The sequence below is a fragment of the Mus musculus genome, chromosome 4, assembly GCF_000001635.26.
Source record: "Mus musculus strain C57BL/6J chromosome 4, GRCm38.p6 C57BL/6J".
NCBI lineage: Eukaryota > Metazoa > Chordata > Mammalia > Rodentia > Muridae > Mus > Mus musculus.
Window position 1 is genome coordinate 147,096,376 of NC_000070.6, and position 21,477 is coordinate 147,117,852.

The following is a 21,477-nucleotide window of genomic DNA, read 5'->3' on the forward strand; positions in this document are numbered from 1 at the left end:
TTGGTCAAGGAAGTAATAAAGAAAGAAATTGAAGACTTTACAATTTAATGAAAATGAAGGTACAACATACCCAAAACTTATGGGATACAATGAAAGCAGTTATAATAGGAAAACTCATAGCTCTGAGTGCCTCCAAAAAGAAACTGGAGAGAGCATACACTAGTAGCTTAACATCACGCCTGAAAGTTCTAGAACAAAAAGAAGCAAATACATCCAAGAGGAGTAGAAGGCAGGAAATAATCAAATTCAGGGCTAAAATCAACCAAGTAGAAACAAAAAGAACTATACAAAAAAATCAACAAAACCAGAAGCTGGTTCTTTGGGGAAATCAATGAGATAGAGGTTTTGTACATTATCATGGTAGAGATTCTGGTGGCATACAGGCAAACATGGTAGCTGAGAGTTCATTATCCAGTTCTGCAGGCAGTAGGTAGAAAGAGCCAATGGGCCTTCCTTAGGTTTTTTTAAAACATCAAAGCCTATCTCCAATAATACACTTTCTCCAACAAAGCCACCCTCCTAAGCCTTTCAGATAATGCCACTGCCTGGTGATCAAATATTCAAATCTAAGAGCCTATCAGGCCTTTCTTTTTCAACCACTACATTTAGCATAGGGCTTCTGATTTTGATGGATTATTTTACTTAATATGTCTCCTGTGCTCTAAGAGAAATTTAGGGGATTATCTTTCAGCCATAGGTCAGAATAGACAGTTTTTTTCTTTTTGGAACTCCACTTGATAGCTCCAAATCCTTACAGAAAAAAAAATTGATGCCATATCTGAAATAAACAATCATATTTTTGTTATGTCAAGGAATACATTTTTTTTAAAAGTAAAGCTTGACTTCTCCAGATTTAGATCCTATGAGGGACTGACCTTGCCTGTCAGGAAGTTGAGTCCTTGCCATTAAGGTATATCTGGAATAGGATGCTGGTTCCCAGGAAGCTTTCAATTGGTTCTTACAAACCAAAGTAATTCTTGAATTGAGGAGTGTATGCTACTGCTGATTCTCAGCTCTATTGATTTTCCTGGCTATTCCACATTTCTCACTATTTTTTTAAACTCAAGCCTGGCATGAAGTCTAATCTTTGATGTCAATGTGACTGCATCTGAAAGCAACTAAAATCCAAGGTTCTGGACATTCTGATGAGGTATTTCCTTAATCAGACAACTTGAATTCAGAAGACCTATAATAAACCTTATGGTGGTAGCTCATATTAAAACATGGAAGTGGGAAGCTTTGCCTCTTTCCTGCTGGCCTTCACTTTCACTGGCAAGTTTATCTATCCTGTTCCTGAGCCATTCAGTCTCCGGTTTTAGAACCTACTTCTTTGGGATTCCAGAGCAGACTGAAAACTGGCATCTCTGTAGGACCTCCCTGGGATTCCAGCACTAGATTGAGACTGCACAGACATCTACTCTCAGGGACTGAACAAATACTGCATGTTTGACCTTTCCATTGCAGACATGGACATATGTATTGTTGTTATATTATATTATATTATATTATATTATATTATATTATATTATATTATATTATATTATATTACATATTTAATATATTTTATCAACTCTTTTCATGTAGAGAATCATGGCTTATATTGCCAGTAAATAAGGGAAGAAAATGTTTAAAAGTATATAAGTATAAAATTGGGGGTTGTTGTTGTTTGTGTGTTTGTTTGTTTTCGAGATAGGGTTTCTCTGTGTAGCCCTGGCTGTCCTAGAACTCACTCTGTAGACCAGGCTGGCCTTGAACTCAGAAATTCACCTGCCTCTGCCTCCTTCAATTTCTCCTATGGTAAGTGTTCATCCAAAATGAAAAAGCTAGGAAGCCTAAAGACGTCATGGAAGGTCTTAGTAAGTCATATGAGGTATATAAATAATGAAACAGATGGCATGTATAATATTTTCTGAGATCAAAGCTGAACTTATTAATAGCAAAGTTCTATTTAAATCAGTATATTTCTCTTATGATCTATTCTTTGTAACATTTACAAGGATTTAAAAATTAAGAAACTGTCTAATCAAGATAATGAAAAACTATTTCTTAACAAAATCAGGATTTACTTGAAATGTTTGGTTCTACTTAAGCTTTATCCAAATGTTACACTACAGTTGAAAGTACCAGATTGATGTAACTGATGTTCTCAGTGTGGAGTAGACATGCTTGGAGGCTTTAATAGTTTGAACAAGGACAACCTCTGTATAAGCGGAACAAGGATGTTCCAACACTTGGTCTCCAGTTGGTGATGCTGTTTGGGAAGGTTTGGGAATGGCGACCTTGTGGGAGAAAATGTGTTACTATAGACTGGAGAGGGATTTGAGATTTTAAAGATTCCATGCCACACTTGGCTTTGAGTTGCAGTTCAAGATGTGCATGGTCCTCTTCCTGCTGCTGCCATGCCATCCTCACCATTATGGACTCCAAACTTGACGGCCATACGCCAAAATAAACATTTATTTGTTTTTGTATAAGTTGCCACAGTCATGGTGTGGCATGTGTTTGAACCAGATGTTCAAACCTCTGATCTACAGAGGCCATCCTCATTCAAAGTCTTACAGCCTCCAAATCTGTTTATTCAACATCCAGGAGGCTACATCAATCTTTTATTTTTAACTTTAGTGTTCTATTTAGGTAAAGCTTAAGTAAAACTATATGTTGAAAGTAAATCCCGATTTTGTTAAGAAATAGTTTTTAAATGGTTACAGAAATATAACATAGGAATTCAACCCAGAGAATAGATCGTTGCTGTAATGAACATAACCATATTAGGTTCTGGAGGAATGAAGAAATTTTGGAACTCTGGAAAATAAAAGCAGTTGAATGATGTAAGCAATGCTTATTGGGCCATCCTTATAGGAAACAGAAAGACAGTAATATTGGCAGCAATGTGGACTATGGAGGCCCAATGAGGTTTCAGAGGGAACAAGTTCAGCAGCAGAGCTAGAGACAACACCTGTGAGATTTGGCAAAGAATTTGGCTGCCTTTTGCACTTTTCCTAAAAATTGTCTGAGAGTAAATTTAAAGTAACACACTATGTTTTTTTTTATGGAAACAATTTCAAGAAAGCATAATATTTAGTCTGCAACATGGTTATTATTAGCAATAAGTGAAAAAGAGCAAGTGGAATAAAAGGAAATACAAATGTAGTTTTGAAGAGAACATGATCACCACTGAACTAAGCATTACAGCCAAGAGCTGAGCATAAGTGCTATTAACAAGAGCATCTCTGGGGCTGGTGAGATGGCTCAGCAGTTAAGAGCACTGGATATCCTTCAAAGGACTGGGGTTCAATTCTCACCAACCATATGGAAGCTCCCAAACTGTAACTCTAACACCTTCACATGGATATAAATGGAGGCAAAACACCCATGCAACTAAAATAAGAAATGAATAAATAAATAAATAAATAAATAAATAAATAAATAAATAAGCCCCTGCTCTGCCCTGGAACAAAGGGAAGGCTGTCCTCAGAGCAAAATCCCACTTAGCCAAGCATACAACATGTGAAACAAAAAGTGTTGAGGAATGTTCTGCTCCTAGAAAACATTATGATATGGCCAGGAAGTGGAATACAGTAGTTTGAATAGCTGTGTCCCCAACAGGCTCAAATGTTTGGATATTCTCAGTTACTGGTTCTGTTTGGGGAGTTCTAAGATATGACATGGGAGGCAGAATATGAATGTTTAAAATCTCCATGTTACTTATGGTTCACTCACTGTTTTGTGCTTGCAGTTGTTCAAGATGTGAGCTCTCTGCTTCCTGCTCCTGCTGCCCTGCCTGTCACCATCATATGGACATTTAACTTTCTTAGTTACTTTTCTATTGCTGTGAAAACACACCATGACCAAGGCAACTAATAAGAAAGTTTATTGGGAGCTTACAGTTTCAGAGGGTGAGTCCATGACCATCATGGTGCAGAACACAGCAGCAGCAGGCAAACATGGCACTGGAGCAGTAGCTGAGAGTTTATAACCTTATTCACCAGCATGGAGCACAGAGAAGGGAGGCTAACTATGATAGTGTGGGCTTTTAACACTTGAAAGGCTAACCCTAGTGACACACCTCCAGTGACCATACCTCCTAGTCCTCCCAAATAGTTCTGCAAACTGGAGATCAAACATTCAAATAGATGAGCCTATGTGGGCCATTCTCATTTGAACCATCACATTACCCTTCTGGACCATAAAACAAAATAAACTCTTTTTCTGTACGTTGTCTTTGTCATGGTCTTTTATTACAGCAACCAAAAGTAACTAAGTGGGAGGTCTGTACCAATGTGGACAGAAGAACTAAATGGAAGTCACTGTATTCTGATCTTTGCCTTCCAAGGTCAACCAGGTCCCAGGAAATCATGAGAAATCTCTCTTAAGGTCCTGCAGCTCTGTCTCCTTGGTCAGAGAAGCTGTGGAAACCCTGATGTTTGACTCTATTCAACATTCATTCTCCAAAGGGGATAGTCAACATGGAGAAATGGCTTCAGTGCTTCTCAAGTGATATGGTCAGCGAGATCCCAACTCATCTCAACAGATAATACAACTGGTAAACAAACAAACAAAAAAAAAACAACCCAATACAAAAAGAACAGGATCCAAAACTAACTGACCCCTGAGTATCATGTCCCTAATTTTGACTACTGCATGATCTTAAAGACCCTCTACACTTTTTGACATTTGTCTTAGTTAAGGTTTTATTGCTATAAAGAGACACCTTGACCAAGACTTATCAAGGAAAACATTTAATTCTATCTTATAAATTAAAAAAAAAACATTTAATTTAAATACAGTTTCGGAGGTTTAGTCCATTATCACCATGGCAGGAAGCATGGCAGCCTGCAGGCAAACATGGTGCTGAAGAAGGAACTGAGAATTCTACATTTTGATCCAAAAAACAGCCAGAAGGAAACTCTTCTATGCAGGCAGCCAGGTCTCATCCATACTGGATAGAGCCTGAGCATAGGAGGAGACCTCAAAGCCCACCTACACAGTGACACACTTCCTCCAACAAGGCCACAACTCCTAATAGTGCCATTTCCTATGAACCAAGCATATTCAAATCAACACAGCATCTATACTACAGGAAAGTACTCTATAATCTGTCAAAAGAGATTTGTAAGCATCAACCCAGCCACAGCACCACTGTCTACAAAGGTACCCTGCTTACAAGATATGCTAGTGGAATGGTGACACAAAACTTGTAGGAATTACCAAGCAATATCTTCTTTGACTGACAGTCCACTAGGAAACCCCATGAAAGAAGAGGCAGAAAGAGTTTAAGAAACAGAGGGGGGCCCGCGCCCCGGCCCCATCTGGAGACTCGGGAGGCTAGTGGGACCCCGCGGAACTTGTCAGTCAAACGCCTTCCTCCACCCCCTGCGAGGACCTCCCCCGGGCCGCGGTAGCGCGCACGCACGCGCACAGAGTCCCCCCTCACCCGAGCCAACCACCCTCTCAAGTTGTAGCAGTTGCTTCCCGGGCATGCTCTGTGGGCGTCCGGTGGGCGCGGGAGGCTGAGCGAGGGCAACGCTCCAAGGATCCAAGGATCCAAGTATTGGGGTGCGGGTGGCTGCCCCGGGCGATGAGGGGCCATCGCTGACAGGAGAACGAGAGCTCGGCGGCGGCTCGGGCGGACAGCGCCGGCGGCAGCCGCTGAAGACCTGTCCGGACTCCGCACGCCCCTCACGCTCGCGCTCGCCCCAGCGGTCCACACTTCGGGCTCGCCTCCGCCCGCCCTCGTCGCCGGGCGTCAGTAACTTGTGCGGCCCGCGCGCCCCCGCCCTCCCCTCCGCCAGCCCCGGGATGCGGCCGCGCGGCGCGGGGATGCGGCAGTGAGGCGCTGTCCCGTGAGCAGCTCGCGGAACGCGCGCAGGGGCGTAGGCCCGCCGTGCCCGTCCTCCGCCGATTGCCCGGGCCAGCCACCGCGGGAGGCGCCGAGCGCCCGGGTCGCCGAGATGTCGTCGCCGTCGCCGCCCGCACCAGTTGCCTGCGCCTCCACCTCGGCCTCGGAGAAAGTGGACGGCTTCACCCGGAAATCGGTGTGCAAGCCGCAGAGGCAGAAGCGCTCTCAGGGCTCGTCGCAGTTCCGGAGCCAGGGCATCCAGGCGGACCTGCACCCCCTGCCCCAGCTCAAAGATGCCACTTCAAATGAACAGCAAGAGCGCTCCTGCCAGAAGCTACAACAGTGCTGTGTACTGTTTGATTTCATGGACTCTGTTTCAGACTTGAAGATCAAAGAAATTAAAAGAGCAACACTGAATGAACTGATTGAGTATGTTTCAACTAATCGTGGTGTAATTGTTGAATCAGCGTATTCTGATATAGTAAAAATGATCAGTGCTAACATCTTCCGGACACTTCCTCCAAGTGATAATCCAGATTTTGACCCGGAAGAGGATGAGCCCACACTTGAGGCCTCTTGGCCTCACATACAGTTTGGTGTATGAATTCTTCCTAAGATTCTTGGAGAGTGGGCTGGTGAGATGGCTCAGCCGGTAAGAGCACTGACTGATCTTCCAAAGGTCCTGAGTTCAAATCCCAGCAACCACATGGTGGCTCAAAACCATCCGTAAAGAGATCTGACTCCCTCTTCTGGAGTGTCTGAAGACAGCTACAGTGTACTTACATTAAATAAATAAATAAATATATCTTTAAAAAAAAAAAAGATTCTTGGAGAGTGCTGATTTCCAGCCCAGCATTGCAAAGCGATACATTGATCAGAAGTTGTCCATCAGCTCCTGGAGCTTTTTGATAGTGAAGATCCACAGGAGTGCGACTTCCTGAAGACCGTCCTGCATTGGATTTATGGCAAGTTCCTTGGCCTGAGAGCATTCATCAGAAAACAGTTTAACAACATTTTCCTCAGGTTTATATATGAAACGGAACATTTCAATGGTGTGGCTTAGCTCCTTGAAATATTGGGAAGTATCATCAATGGCTTTGCATTGCCAGTGAAAGCAGAGCATAAGCAGTTTCTAATGAAGGTTTTTATTCCTACGCATACTGCAAAAGGATTGGCCTTGTTTCATGCACAGCTGGCGTACTGTGTTGTACAGTTCCTGGAGAAAGACACAACGCTGACAGAGCTTTTTGATCAGAGGACTGCTGAAATTTCAGCCAAAAACATGCAGTCAGAAAGAGGTGATGTTTTAGGAGAAATTGAAGATATCTTAGATGTCATTGAACCAACACAATTCAAAAAAATTGAAGAGCCGCTTTTTAAGCAGATATCCAAGTGCGTCTCCAGCTCATTTCTAGGTTGCAGAAAGTGTACTGTACTTCTGGAATAATGAATATATTCTTAGTTTGATTGAAGAGAATATTGATAAAATCCTGCCAATCATGTTTGCCAGCTTGTATAAAATTTCCAAAGAACACTGGAATCAGCCTATTGTAGCACTGGTGTACAATGTGCTGAAAACCCTCATGGAGATGAACGGCAAGCTTTTTGACAACCTTACTAGTTCCTACAAAGCCGAAAGACAGAGAGAGAAGAAAGAACTGGAACGGGAAGAGTTATGGAAAAAACTAGAAGAGCTGCAGCTGAAGAAGACTAGAGAAACAGAACAATGCTTAAAACATGCACAGTATTCACAGCAGTACCAGTGCCAAATAAAGATCAGCTCCCCCTGCTGGGCGGTAGTTTTGTACACTTTTTTTTTTTTGAATATATAAAAACTTCAGAGCAGACCTCATCAGTATAATATAATTAGGAGGCCAGTTTTTCCTGGCAAGCATAAAAGCGAAAGAATTATGGACTAAAACATAGCCCTGTGCTGTATCACAGCCAAGTATATTGTAAACTCTGTCTAATCATGGATTGTGTCACTGTCTCTGTTGTGTGAGGTGATCGTGGGAGTGGCAAGCGTGTGTTGCGACTTGAGCCCGGTTGTGCTGCACACACAGATAAAGCCGTCCTCTGCACACTTCCTTTATCAAGTGTTTTCACCGTGCTGCACACCTTGAGTACATCCGAGGAAAGAGCCTCGTAAGATAAGCGGAGGTGTTGCCCTTCCCTCACGTCTCCTAGAGAGGTGTGGGCGGGGGACAAGAGCCCAGCCTCATTAAAGACACTGCCATACTCTGGGTTTTACAACATCTGACATTTCCAAGTTTCTGAAGCACAAAGTATTAAAGTTGGGGGAAAGTAAACCAAAATTCTGATGTTACCAAATCCCCCCTTCAGCAGCGGCACCTCGGAGCGTGTGCGGAGCAGCACAGGCCACGGGTGGTCCCGAGGCTCACCTCCTTCATTCCTCTCCTCCAAGGCTGGAGGCAGGGCCTTCCCAGTCCTCACCATGCCGGTCCCCAGGCCTGCCTGCCTGCAGGGTGGAGCTCTGGGTCCCTCCCACAGTGTGATGCAGACTGCTAGCTGTCACTGCCTGGCTTTATGTAAGGGAACTGCAGCAGGTGTCCTCAGAGTTGACTATGTAGAAGCTTTGTCTGTTTTTACCTGGTCAGGTATTTTTCACACTTTTTACCAGTAGCATCCCAGCCACTTGCCTTGCAGTTGTATGGAAAACTGTTTGATAATGAGAGATCTTCACTGGAAATTGAGCAGCATTTAATAAAGTCTATGTTTGTATTTTAAAAAAAGAAAGAAAGAAAGAAACAGAGGGGGACTACTGGAGAGATAGCACAGCAGTTAAGAGCACTGACTGCTCTTCCAAAGATCCTGAGTTCAATTCCCAGCAACTACATGGTGGCTCACAACCGTCTGTAGTGGAATCCAATGCCCTCTTCTGGTGTGTCTAAAGACAGCTACAGAGTATTCACATACATTAAATAAATAAATAAATAAATAAATAAATAAATAAATAAATAAATAAATAAATAAATCTTTCAAAAGAGAGAAAGAAACAGAGGAGGTAGGGGACATTGAAAAAACAAGACCCTGTAAACTAACAATGTCTGCACACATATGAACTCACAGAAACTGAGGCAGCATGCACAGGGCCTGCAGAAGTCTGTACCAGATTAGGTCCTAGAGCTGAAAAGAAAGTGAACACATGACCCCATTCCTAACCCACTACTAGCAACCTCCAGTTGATAACCACTTTAAAATGAAAGTTTGTTTTTTCCCCAAGGGAATCTCACTGGGGAAACAAACTACTCTTTAAGAGTAATCTGCATGCCCAGGAGTAAATGACCAACAGAAAACAAATTCAAAGGCATCTTTGGAGGTTCCTTGTCTCATAAAGTTGTATTGGAGCCTTTCCATGTTTCTTCTCTAGGTCCTGTTATGCATATATTATGACTTCCAGTTTAGTGTTTTTATGGGATTCCTGAGTATGTGATGTGTGTATATCTACTTCTTGTGCAATGCCTTTTCTTGGTCTCTTTTTTTTTTTTGGCTTGTTTGTTTTGTCCTATTCTTATCCATTACTCTTGTTTTCGCATTAAAAGAATACAATACAATACAATACAATACAATACAATACAATACAATACAATACAATACAATACAATACAGTACAGTACAGTACAATACAATGCAATGCAATGCAATGCAGTACAATATTATTACCCTTTAGGCGACTGTTATCTGTTAAAAGACCAAAAGTAATATGGATGGGAAGGGAGATGCGGAGAAACTGGGAGGAGTAGAGGAAGGAGAAATTATAATCAGGATATATTATGTAATAAAGTGTATTTTTAATAAAAGGAGAAAATGATTAGTATACTGTCTAGTTTTTATCGTCAAGTTGACATAGGCTACAGTCACCTTGGATGTATGAATATAAATGAGAATTTGCCTATACAGATTGGCTTGTGGCATATGTGGGGCATTGCCTTTATTGCTGGTTGACATAGGAGGCCCAGGCCCACCATTTGAAGTACTATGACCTGGGGTTTATAAAAGGGTAGCTCAGCAGGCCTGGGAGCAAACCAGCAAGCAGCATTCCTCGGTGGTGTCTGCTTCAAACTCCTACCTTAAGGTCTGGCCTTGGCTTCCCTCAGTGATAGACTGGAATCTGTCAGATGGAGTAAACCCTTTCATCTCCAAGATGCAACAGAAACTCAACGAGAGCCTCTCGCCTCTCTATCTGTCTCTCTGTCTCTGTCTCTGTCTCTGTCTCTCTCTCTGTCCCTCTCTGTCTCTCTCTGTCTCTCTGTCTGTCTGTCTCTCTAAGGCTGTCTGTCTGTCTGTCTGTCTGTCTCTCATCAATCCAAGGAATCCTAGACATGACGATCAATTTCATATAAACTATTATAGGAACAACCATTTCTTCATCTGATTATTTTTTTTTTTCTGGGCAAGAAACTGCTGCTATATACAAGACACCATGTTTGGCTTAATTTCAACACTGCAGCTGAAAGGCAATGCCTGGGCCAGAAGACAGGGATTTAAGAAAGGATTTCTGCTTTCTTGATTGCTTTCTTCCCTCAAATGAACATATTTGCAATCTATATATGAGAACATGATTAAAAGGTAGAATAGGACAGGATCATGATTGGGACAACTGGAGTGGCCAACCCACCCCCTCCTCATTGCCCCACTTCAGTTCCTGCCATGAGTCTTACACAAAGACCCTAGGCCAGCAGTTTGCTGGTGCCCTGCTTCTCAGGACCTCTTGCTTCGTTCTCTAAAGCTCACATCTATAAACTGACAACAAACTCCTTTTTGAACTCTTCCTCCTGTGAACAAGAGCTCCTGAAAAGACTGATGGAGCCTGGATGTGGTGGCAGACGCCTTTAAACTGAGTATTCGGGAAGCAAAGGCAAGAGGATCTCTGAGTTTGATGCCAGCTCCGTCTATAGAACCCGTTCCAGGAAAGCCAGGGTTACACAGAGAATTCCTGTCTCAAAAAAACCAACACTCCCAGCCCCCTCCAAAAAAGGGTGATTGCTTACAGAAAGGGGTTGATATATCAGAACTCCAATACTCTGGAGAGAGTGGAATGCTACAGGACTAGAGGACTAGAGGCTAACTAACTTGTCTACCAGGGCCAGCTCTAAGACACTGCCCCAGGCAAGGTGCTGGGTCTGCTCTCCCAAATGCTGAAGCCAGCAAGGGGCAGGGCCATTAGCATAGGAAACTTATGAGCATCTGATCAGAAAGACACTGAAGATGAGAGGCATTTGTTACTCTCAACCATTAATGTGGAGGTGTCTGAGAGAATACCTCATGATGATCAATGGCCTTATAGGGAAACTGGAGAAATGTTCCTCTTTCTTGGGTCAAAAGTGTTGACTCAAAACCACATCTCTAACCTTAAGGGAATAAAAGATAGTTTTTCTGAAATTATTTTGGGTGACCATGGCCTAGGAACACAGACTTTACCTCAAATTCATGTTCAAATGAAGAAAACAGTTTCATGAAGTAATATAGCTTTATAAAACAAAAAGTCATAAATCAAAGCAAGTTTAAAATACCGTGGAGTTATAGCAGAGGAGTAGGTACATAGAAATTGAGGAATCTTTTTTATAGGCCCAAGATACTATTGAATAACCTGCTGAGTTTTGAGGTTGGTAGAAGCTTGCAGTCTGGTAAATTAATAAATTTTTATCCATTAGTCACAGGGTGTTAGTTCTGACACCACGGCAAGACTAATACTTGCCCAAAATAAGGTATTTAGCTTCTGGACCTACCACATTCCAGTCTTTCCACAGTGCTGAAATTCTAGTCACTCAGTTTCTGTAAATACAGCTGCTTTTTGGAAACTCTCCTTTGCAGTCCTCTTTGTTAGCCAACCAAATATTTTTTTTGAGTAGGGTCACATATTATTTATTAAATATCATAAGTTCCCACATAGCTAAGTAACTCATTGCTAGGATCTGATGTAGAGGCTGAGTAGAGCAAGACAGCATCTTCTGGAAAGAAGAATAGGTAATAGGTAATGTAACCTTTTAAATTATCTGATATTAATACCAATAAAGACAGGAGAAGTGTAAACTGAGGATAAAGCAGGCTCAGCAAGGTAACTTTATTTTCTTAATTACATACAAAGTATCTATTTACAAGCCTCATCCCACAGCTAAACTGCTAGCTCTTTGGAAGTGTCTATCTGTGTCTTTCTACGGAGCTCGGAGCTCATCTACCTTTCCCTTGAGCTCCTCCAAACCCAAAAGGGCTCCTCAGTTCTCTTTGTTAGAATAGTGCTTGACCTGTGTCCTGCCAGCTGCTTTTCTGTTGCTCTTTTCTGAGAGAGAGAGAGAGACACTATGAAAGGTCCAATTGCATATAAAAGAAGTCTCTACCTCCTCCCCTACACCCTTGGATGGGGAGGCTCCAAGCCAAGTCAGTAGTTGCTAAATCATTTCAAGTTTATAGTGAGTTAGCTCTAGAGCACCCAGCTGACTTTGTCTGGGGTCACACATCAAGAAACACAAGCCTTCTCCCAAGCAACTTGCCTTAACATGGACAGGGACTTTCCCTGCATTAGCATTCTTATCTATGGAGGCTTTTAGAGGCACGCCTAAACTGCATCTCTTCAGAACACACCTAACAGCAACTGCATAATGCTATACCTATTTAAGCTTTGACATTTTGCTAATAATTAGTGTTTCTACATACAATAATCAAATATCCTGTAACAGGTAAAGGCCACTAAGAAACAAAATCCTGGATGATGTTAAACCATCTGCTCATGATGCAGATCTGAATGATTTTCTTATGCTCTTTATCTGACATAGCACATGAACTGGGATGACTATATCTACAATCAAATAATTAAAGACACAATTTGACCTAATGGAGTGAAGCTAACAAATGAAGGAAAGATGTATTTAAAATAACCAAAATGTACATATTTACCTAGATTGACTATATTTCCCTGTGTTTATAGTTATTTGTACTGTATGAGCTATCTTACTCATATTTAAGTGGCTGGAAATGACACCTCCAATCACTTTAGTATTGTCTTCCCTTTTTATTTGTAAAATACAAACATTCTTTAATGATTTTTAAAAAGGCTGGATAATTGCACTATAGAACTTTTTAGATAATAGTTAAAATTAGAAACATCAATACTTAATGTATAAATCAACATAGGTGTTGTTATTTAAGATTGCTATCTTTTGTATAATTCTAAACCTTTGGTTATCTACAGCTAGAGTAAAGAGAATTCAAGTTATATTTAAAAACTAGATTTTAAAATTTTATCCAAACTATACTGTGTAATGAGTGTATATAGGACAGTAAAAACCTTGGATCTCTTAAATGTTAGTTTTGGAATAACGTATGGGCTTAGGGTAAGCTAGCAGTCATAACTACAAGGCATGATTAAATGAAAGGACATTATATCTTCACTTGTGACTTCTCTAAGATCAAGATTATTTTATCACTTAAAGATATGTTGGTGGAACAACTAAATATCATAAAAAATTAAATCTAAAAACTTAAATCTAAGAATATAAACATTGAGAGAAACATTTGGTTCTTGGGGTACTCAATTGTCAGCTAAGAGGAGTACCATCCAGCTACTTAAAGTCCACATGCCTGTGTTCTCAGACGATGAGAGAAAGCTCACTGTCTTCTAGGAAATGGGTTAAAATTATCTGGATACACTCCAGTTCTTTTAATAAGAATGAAATCTTCTGTGTGATTTTATTTTTCTTTTAAGTAATGAAATCCTGTCCAACCTGCCTCCCTGCCCTGCCCCCAATCCCACTTCCCCCTCCCTCCCTCCCTTTGAGAAAGACTCTGTAGGTAATTTTGAATTTTAGTAACCAAAGTTAAAAGTCTTTTACAATATTAGTCTACATTATTAGTTTATTTAATAGACCAAGTCTTATAAACAACTTTAAATATTTGTCCATTAAAACAAGTTTTACAAATTTAATTCACGAGGAGTTTTCTAAGTAGTGTTGACATAAAACTACAGCTGTAAAATGGCTCAGTGGTTAAGAGCACTGGCTGCTCTTCCAAAGGTTCTGAGTTCAATTCCTAGCAACCACATGGTGGCTCACAGCCATCTGTAATAGGATCTGATGCCTTCTTCTGTGTGTCTGAAGACAGCTACAGTGTACTCATATACATAAAATAATTAAAAAAAAACCCTACAGCTCTTATCTTAAAAGGAATAAGTAATAATTTATTTGGATCCATTTGAGTGGCTATGTCTCCAGAGAACAGATCTGTGTTATTACAAACTGTTCCAATGTAGAAGTAGTTTCATGACATTTTTATAGTTTTACAAGACAAAGAAAGTCATACATTAAAGCAAGTTTAAAACACATTAGTGGGTTCAAAGAGGCAGGTACAAGGAGATGGGGGAGCTTAATCTACAGGCCAAGATGCTATCTGATATCACGCTTACTTCTGGGGTTGGTGGGAGCTAATGATATACTAAGTCAATAATTTTAAACGGTCTTATTTATTATCAAAAGATGTCAGAGTCTGAATAGGGCAACAGAAGGCTCTTCCGGAAGGCTAAAACTATCTCAGATAAATAGCCTGTAAAACTGTAAGATTCCAGTCTCTCCACAGTATTGAAATTTCAATTGGAACATCAGTCTCTCTGCAAATCCAGACTTTTTCAGGAATTTGTCATTCATAGCCAGACACAGATTTTTTTTCAGAAACTGTCATTTACGGTATGTATCATTCTCTAAACAGATCTTGTTGTTGTTGTTAAAGCAGTGACCCTCCAAAAAGGAAAAGGCTTTGTCCAATGAGCGGAAAAAAACCCTAAAACTTAATCATAGGTTTTTAAAATCCATATACGAAAACATAAAATGCAGATAACAATTTTAATAAGATCATTTTAAAATGAAAGTTCAGGGGGCTTTTTCTAAACCACACACACACACACACACACACACACATCATACCTTGAATATGTAACAATTATAAACACAGATAAATTATATTTGTAGTTTTTGTTTTCTTAAATAAATCTAAATTAATTACTTGTTAAATGTTTCAATTATTATGACTAGTACCTTGAAATACTTTTTATTAGAAAAAGTATTTGCTTTTATTAGTGTTTATAAAGCATTCAAAGTAGGATAAAGTTTATCATTTATGACTATCATTTTCACTTTTAACCTAAAAACAGGAGAAAAAATTTAAAATATATCATTGTGGGGTTAATTAGGCTACTTAATATTAAGCTTATTTAAACTCTAAAGATGTATTAGTAAGCCTCCAAGTAGGTTTTTGAAATGACAATTAGAAAAATACTTAAGAGTTGGCACCTATATTGGCCTTGTTAAAATCAGGGTCTTAAAAAACTGTTAGGTAGGGCTGATGAGATGGCTCAGTGGGTAAGAGCGCCTGACTGCTCTTCTGAAGGTCCAGAGTTCAAATCCCAGCAACCACATGGTGGCTCACAACCATCTGTAACAAGATCTGACTCCCTCTCCTGGTGTGTCTAAAGACAGCTACAGTGTACTTACACGTATAATAAATAAATAAAATTTTAAAAAACTGTTAGTTAAAAAATATTCTTAGAATAATTTAATGTTTGTATTCACATACACTTTCACACACATCTGAAACATATACAAAAGCACAGACATAAATTGTCTTCTTGACCTTTGGAGTACAGTTCAGTATTTCAAGGAAGTGCAATTGTTCATAGGAAGAACATATCCTGCAGCAGGAGCAACCACCTCTTAAAGTTCATATATGTCTCAAGCAATTTGGGCCTTGTGGTAGAACCAGAACTAAAATAAGGATCAAGGAGATAGCATCTAGACCAGAACTATGTGAGTATGTATATCTTGTCCCTAAAAGCAGATTTAAAATTCTAACTCAAAAACTCAAGTTAATTGTTCCCCAAAGAGATTTAGAGCCATTAGCTGTCTCTATTTTAGCTATGTGGTTGCATTAATTAAATAGACTTTTTGTCATTTACCTTTATTTTGTTCCTTTAAATTTCAGTTTTATTATGAGCCAAAATAAATCTGGGTCAAGTTTACAACTTTAGTTTACATGAGCACTTACTTATAAGCCAATTTGGTACTAAGTATATTATGAAAAATAAATAAACACTGCTTTGTTTAGCAAGTATAATAAGACAGTTTGGAGGAGTAAATGTTTCTCCAGTTTTCCCAAATACTTGCAAGTTAGTAATTATTACACATAAAACTGGCTAGAATACCAGAATGTGGTTTATCTTTAAACATTTCCTTCGTTTTGAACACCTTCTGTGATGGTTATTCTTGGTTATCAACCTGTCTACATCTGGAATTAACTGTAACTCAGAAATGTCTAGATACAATTGAGAGGGAGTTTTGTTTTGTTTTGTTTTGTTTTGCTTAATTGGATCATTTGAAGTGAGAAGGTCAAATCTTCGAGGTGGAAAGACCCACCTTTAATTTAGACCACACCTTCTGTTGACAGCCTGTATAAAGGACATAGAAGAAGGAAGCTCTCTCTCTCTCTCTCTCTCTCTCTCTCTCTCTCTCTCTCTCTCTCTCTCTGTATGTATGTCCCTTCCTAGCAAATCCACTCCTTCATTGGCATTAGAGCCCACTTCTTCAGGATTATGGTATATACTGAGGACCAGCTGAGATATCCAGTCTCATGGACTTGAGCAACTACTGAATTCTTAGACCTTCAGTATACAGACATACACATAGAGCCATTGTTGGGCTAGATGGACTATAGCCTGTCAGTCCTTCTAATAAATCATGTGTGTGTGTGTGTGTCAGAGAGAGTCATTCTATAAATTGTTACTCTAGGAAATGCAGAATAATATAACAATATTCCTTCTTAAATGCTCCCCACACATACACACACTTTTTTTTTTCTTTTCTCCTGAAAAATCGCCTGGAGATGCTAGGAAGGAAACTTGTTTAGAATCAGTTTCATGTGCTACTTTTGGGATTGACTTTCTCAGCTTTTACCCTGAGACTGTCTTCTACATGTTTGTACATATATAAGGATGCTCCAGAAACTGGGTGAGCCAATAAACTTCATCCTGTGAATGTTAACTTTAGCAGCTGCGTCTCCAGAGACTGACTGACTAGAATTTTAGTACTGAGGGAAGATTGGAATGTTCCTGTCCCAAAGGGTAATTAGCTTATGTTGAGCTAGTTCTAGCTTCCAAAACAAACACCCTTTGTCTACCTCTGTGTCTGAATTAATGCCCTGTGACTAAGAGATAAAAACATTTTAGAGTTTATTAATTCAGCAAACCACTAGCACCTATCAATCCCAAAGCTAAGGAGTGTCACCAAACAGCATCTAAGGCTAATAGACAATGTATTTTAAACATGTCCTGATTAACCTAATTCTGTGTTCCTGAGCTGTGTTTTCTTAGTTAGGGTTTCCATTGCTGTAAAGAGACACTATGACTAAAGCCACTCTTATAAGGACAAACATTTGATTGGGGTTAGCTTACAGTTTCAGAGGTTCAGTCTATTATCATCACAGCAGGTAGCACGGCAGAATCCAGGCAGACAAGGTGCTGGAGAAGGAGCAGAGAGTTCTGCATCTTGACCTGACTGCATCCAGGAGAGACTGTCGCCCAGGCAGCTAGGAGGAGGGTCTCATTGTCCACCCCCACAGTGACACACTTCCTCCAACAAAGCCATACCTCCTAATAGTGCCACTCCCTAGGACAAGCATATTCAAACCACCACAGTTGTTACGTTTCATACTGCGGTATGATTGTGGTGGCGGTGATGGGACAGTTAGTGAGCCTAGACAAGGTATCCCTCTGAGGAATCACACCATCCAACAGGCCTAGTATAAAGAAGATTTGTTAGGGGCAGGGGGAGGGCTGGAAAGGGGCAGAAAAAGGAGGGGAGAAAGATAAAAAGAGAAGGAGAGGAGGAAGAGGCCAGCCGGGAACATGTGGGGACAAGAAAGAGAGAGTGAAGGAGAGAGAGTGTGGGGTAGCAGTCTTCTTATAAGCTGAGGCACCTGGCTTGTACCCGGAAGCAGGTGATGATGTAAGCTGTTGCTAGGTCACTGTTGCTAGGCTCCCAGGAAGAGCCTATTGGAATTGTCTGTAAGTCAATAACGGTCACTCATACCTGCTCCAGAAGAAACTATCTCTTATTCCCTTTAAGATTAGAGCTGTGGTTTTTGCATTGACAATTAGGGATCCCAATCTGGGGTTCTGAGAATGATCTTTCTTTTGGAGGAATCACACGAATGGAAGCTAGGTTCCAGCAAGGACCCATTCTTGGAGTCCAGACAGCCTGATGTTACCTTCTCCGCTGATATTGGTAAGTACTTCCTGGGCCTCCAGACATCCGTTGGTTTCGTTGGCTATCCATTTTGGAGTTTCTGAGCTGGTTAAGTAGGATCCCCTTTAGATCTGCTCTCTAAGCATGGGGTTTAATGGATCTAGTTTGTTTATTTGCTTTGAAATGTTTGCTCTATAAAAACTGTTCTAGAAATTTAGTTTGGCTTGTTTGCTTGCTTGCTTGTTTTTGAATCTCCAGAGACATTTTAGATTCTGGCTGTTTAAGTCATTTTTCAGATTTTGTTTGCTTTTGGAACTTTAAAGACGATTTGGTTTTTAAAAAGTTTGTCTTAGTTTTCTTTGTCTTTGACATTCATTGATTTATTGTTTTTGGCCTTTGTCTCCTGACTCTCCTCTTCAAATGCATAGGGATGTGTTTGGAGATGAAACTGCTGTCTGGTACTCCAGTGGCTTATGCATGATAGTTGCTGACTAACTTGCAAGTATTTGAACAAATGGAAAGATCTAAAGACAACGTAAACATTTGCTACCTCCAAACTGGTATATCTCCTGTGCTTAACAATGCCCTAGGGCATTGGTTCTCAACCTGGGGGTCACAACACCTTTGGGTCCCACATCAGGTGTTCTGCATATCCAATATTTACATTATGAATTAAAATAAAAGCAGAATTACAGCTATAAAGTAGCAATGACATAATTTTATGGCTAGGGGTCTGTCTTAGTCAAGATTTCTATTACTGTACAAACATCATGACCAAGAAGCAAGTTGGGGAGGAAAGGGTTTATTCGGCTTACACTTCCATACTGCTGTTCATCACCAAGGAAGTCAGGTCTGAAAATCAAGCAGGTTAGGAAGCAGGAGCTGATGCAGAGGCCATGGAGGGGTGTTACTTACTGGCTTACTTCCCCTGGCTTGCTCAGCCTGCTCTCTTATAGAATCCAAGACTACCAGCTCAGAGATGGTACCACCCACAAGGGGCCTTTCCCCCTTAATCACTAATTGAAAAAATGCCCCACAGCTGGATCTCATGGAGGCATTTCCCCAACTGAAGCTCCTTTCTTTGTGATAACTCCAGCCTGTGTCAAGTTGACACAAAACTGGCTAGTACAGGGTCACCACATGTGGAACTGTATTAAAAGGTCACAGTATTAGGAAGGTTGAGATCCACTGCCCAAAGGATTAAAAATTTTAAAGATAAAATAAGAAACATTCTTTAATTAAAATGTGAAACTGGGTGGGCTGCCTTGTCTAGCCTCAATAGGAGAAGACACACCTAGTCCTCCTGCAATTTGATCTGCCAAGGGAGTTGATATCCACAGGAGGCCTCCCCTTCACTGAGGAGAAAGGGAGAGGGTACTGGGGAGAAGGGAGGTGAGGCAGAGGGACTGGGAGAGAAGAGGGAGAGAAAGCTATGATTGGGATGTAAAGTAAATATTAATTAATGAAAAATGTAAGTGAACTATAAAAAAACTAATAAAATTGGTAATTCATTACAATAAAGAACTCTTTTAAAACTCCATGTGGATTAAGTTATATGCTAAAATAAAAATAATATCTAAAAATGTTTAGTTTATACCAAAACTAAGGACAGAATCTACAATACATCCTCACTCTCTACACTTTCTTTCTTTCTTTTTTTTTTTAAAGATTTATTTATTACATGTAAGTACACTGTAGCTATCTTCTGACACACCAGAAGAGGGCGTCAGCTCTCATTACAGATGGTTGGGAGTCACCATGTGGTTGCTGGGATTTGAACTCTGGACCTTCAGAAGAGCAATCGGGTGCTCTTACCCACTGAGCCATCTCACCAGCCCCTCTTTCTTTCTTTCTTTCTTTCTTTCTTTCTTTCTTTCTTTCTTTCTTTCTTTCTTTCTTTCTTTCTTTCTTTCTTTCTTCCTTCCTTCCTTCCTTCCTTCCTTCCTTCCTTTTCCTCTCTCTCTTATCCCTTTCTATTCTGACCCCTCCATGTAACTGGTGTGGCAGATACAAGGACATTATAAAGAAACTGTCTGTCAATATGATAATTAGACTGTTGAAAGAATAAAAACTTGCTAAGGATAAGGGAGTTTCCTATGACTCTCATCTTCAGGGAAGGAAAGAGCAGCAACCAGAGAGTAAACTTGTCTCCCAGAAAGAGACTTCACACAATTCTAATATCTTGTCAGGCCACATTGCAGGATGAGACAAAAACCTAGACAAGGAAGAGTCACAGATGGAAGTGACTAGAACTGCTTAGCTGTGGAAATCCTTAGAGATGCGGATGCTTGCAGTCAACCATTGAACTGAACACAGGGACCCCAATGGAGGAGTTAGGGGAAGGGCTGAAGGAGCTGAAGGGGCTTTATCTGACATCAATGTGAGGGGAGGCCCTTGGTCCTGTGATGGCTTGATGCCCTAGTGTAGACGAATGCTAGGGTGGTGAGGTGGGATGGGGGTGGGGCACCCTCATAGGAGAAGGGTTGGGGTGGGGATAGGGGAGTTTCAGCAGGAAAACCAGGAAAGGGGATAACATTTGAAATGTAAACATAAAATATCCAATAAAAAAAAAAAAGAAAAAAGAAAAGTCTTTTCTAAGCATGTCATAGATAAAGGTGAAACACTCCATGGGAAATTAGGGACAATTTGAAAACCTTGGAGAAATGCCCTATAACATTCATAGCAAAAGTGTCAATATATATATATATATATATATATAAATCAATAGGCAAAAATCGATATAAAGAAAACCCAGTAGAAGGTACTATGCTAAAGATAAAATAAACAATACATTTCCACTTATCATTACCAGTAACACAGGGAATAAAACTGAAATATTAAGAATAAAATATCCGTTTTCTATGTAAAAAAAAATATAGAGGTTGTAAAATTTAATTTAATCCAAAACCCTAAGATAAGGTTAATGCTTGATTTTTTGCATCCATATTCTTAAATATTAATTTGTTCTTAGTAATATTTACCAAAAACAAAAGAACTTTAAAAACTGTTATTTTATCCTTTTACTAAATGCTCATTTAAAACCTGTTTCTCAAGTTAGCTTTTCTTATCCAAATTATACAAAAGTCATCAGTCTAAAAGTCTAATAGCAATATTCACAATGTTTTATAACTTAAGTAGTGATGTTCCTTGATTTAATTAGTATCTAAGCTGTCCTGTAATACAATTAGCTAAGATTAAAAAGTTAAACAATTTGTATCTTACTAATAAGAAAGGGGGAAGGATAATGCTACACTGACTTCTCCCAAAGTCCTTTTCTAACCATTTAAATATGTTAGTTCATATATTACAAATAATTATATATACAGGGGAAATACAAAGTCAATCTGGTTACAAAGTTTGGTTTTAGACATGTTTCCTTTTTGACCTTCACTC

The 21,477-nt window shown here is 40.0% G+C and overlaps 1 pseudogene; it reads left to right on the forward strand.

The window, feature by feature from the left end:
• Positions 1-5,763: 5,763 nt before the first annotated feature.
• Positions 5,764-7,809, forward strand: Gm13142 (predicted gene 13142; annotated as a pseudogene).
• The last annotated feature ends 13,668 nt before the right edge of the window (positions 7,810-21,477 follow it).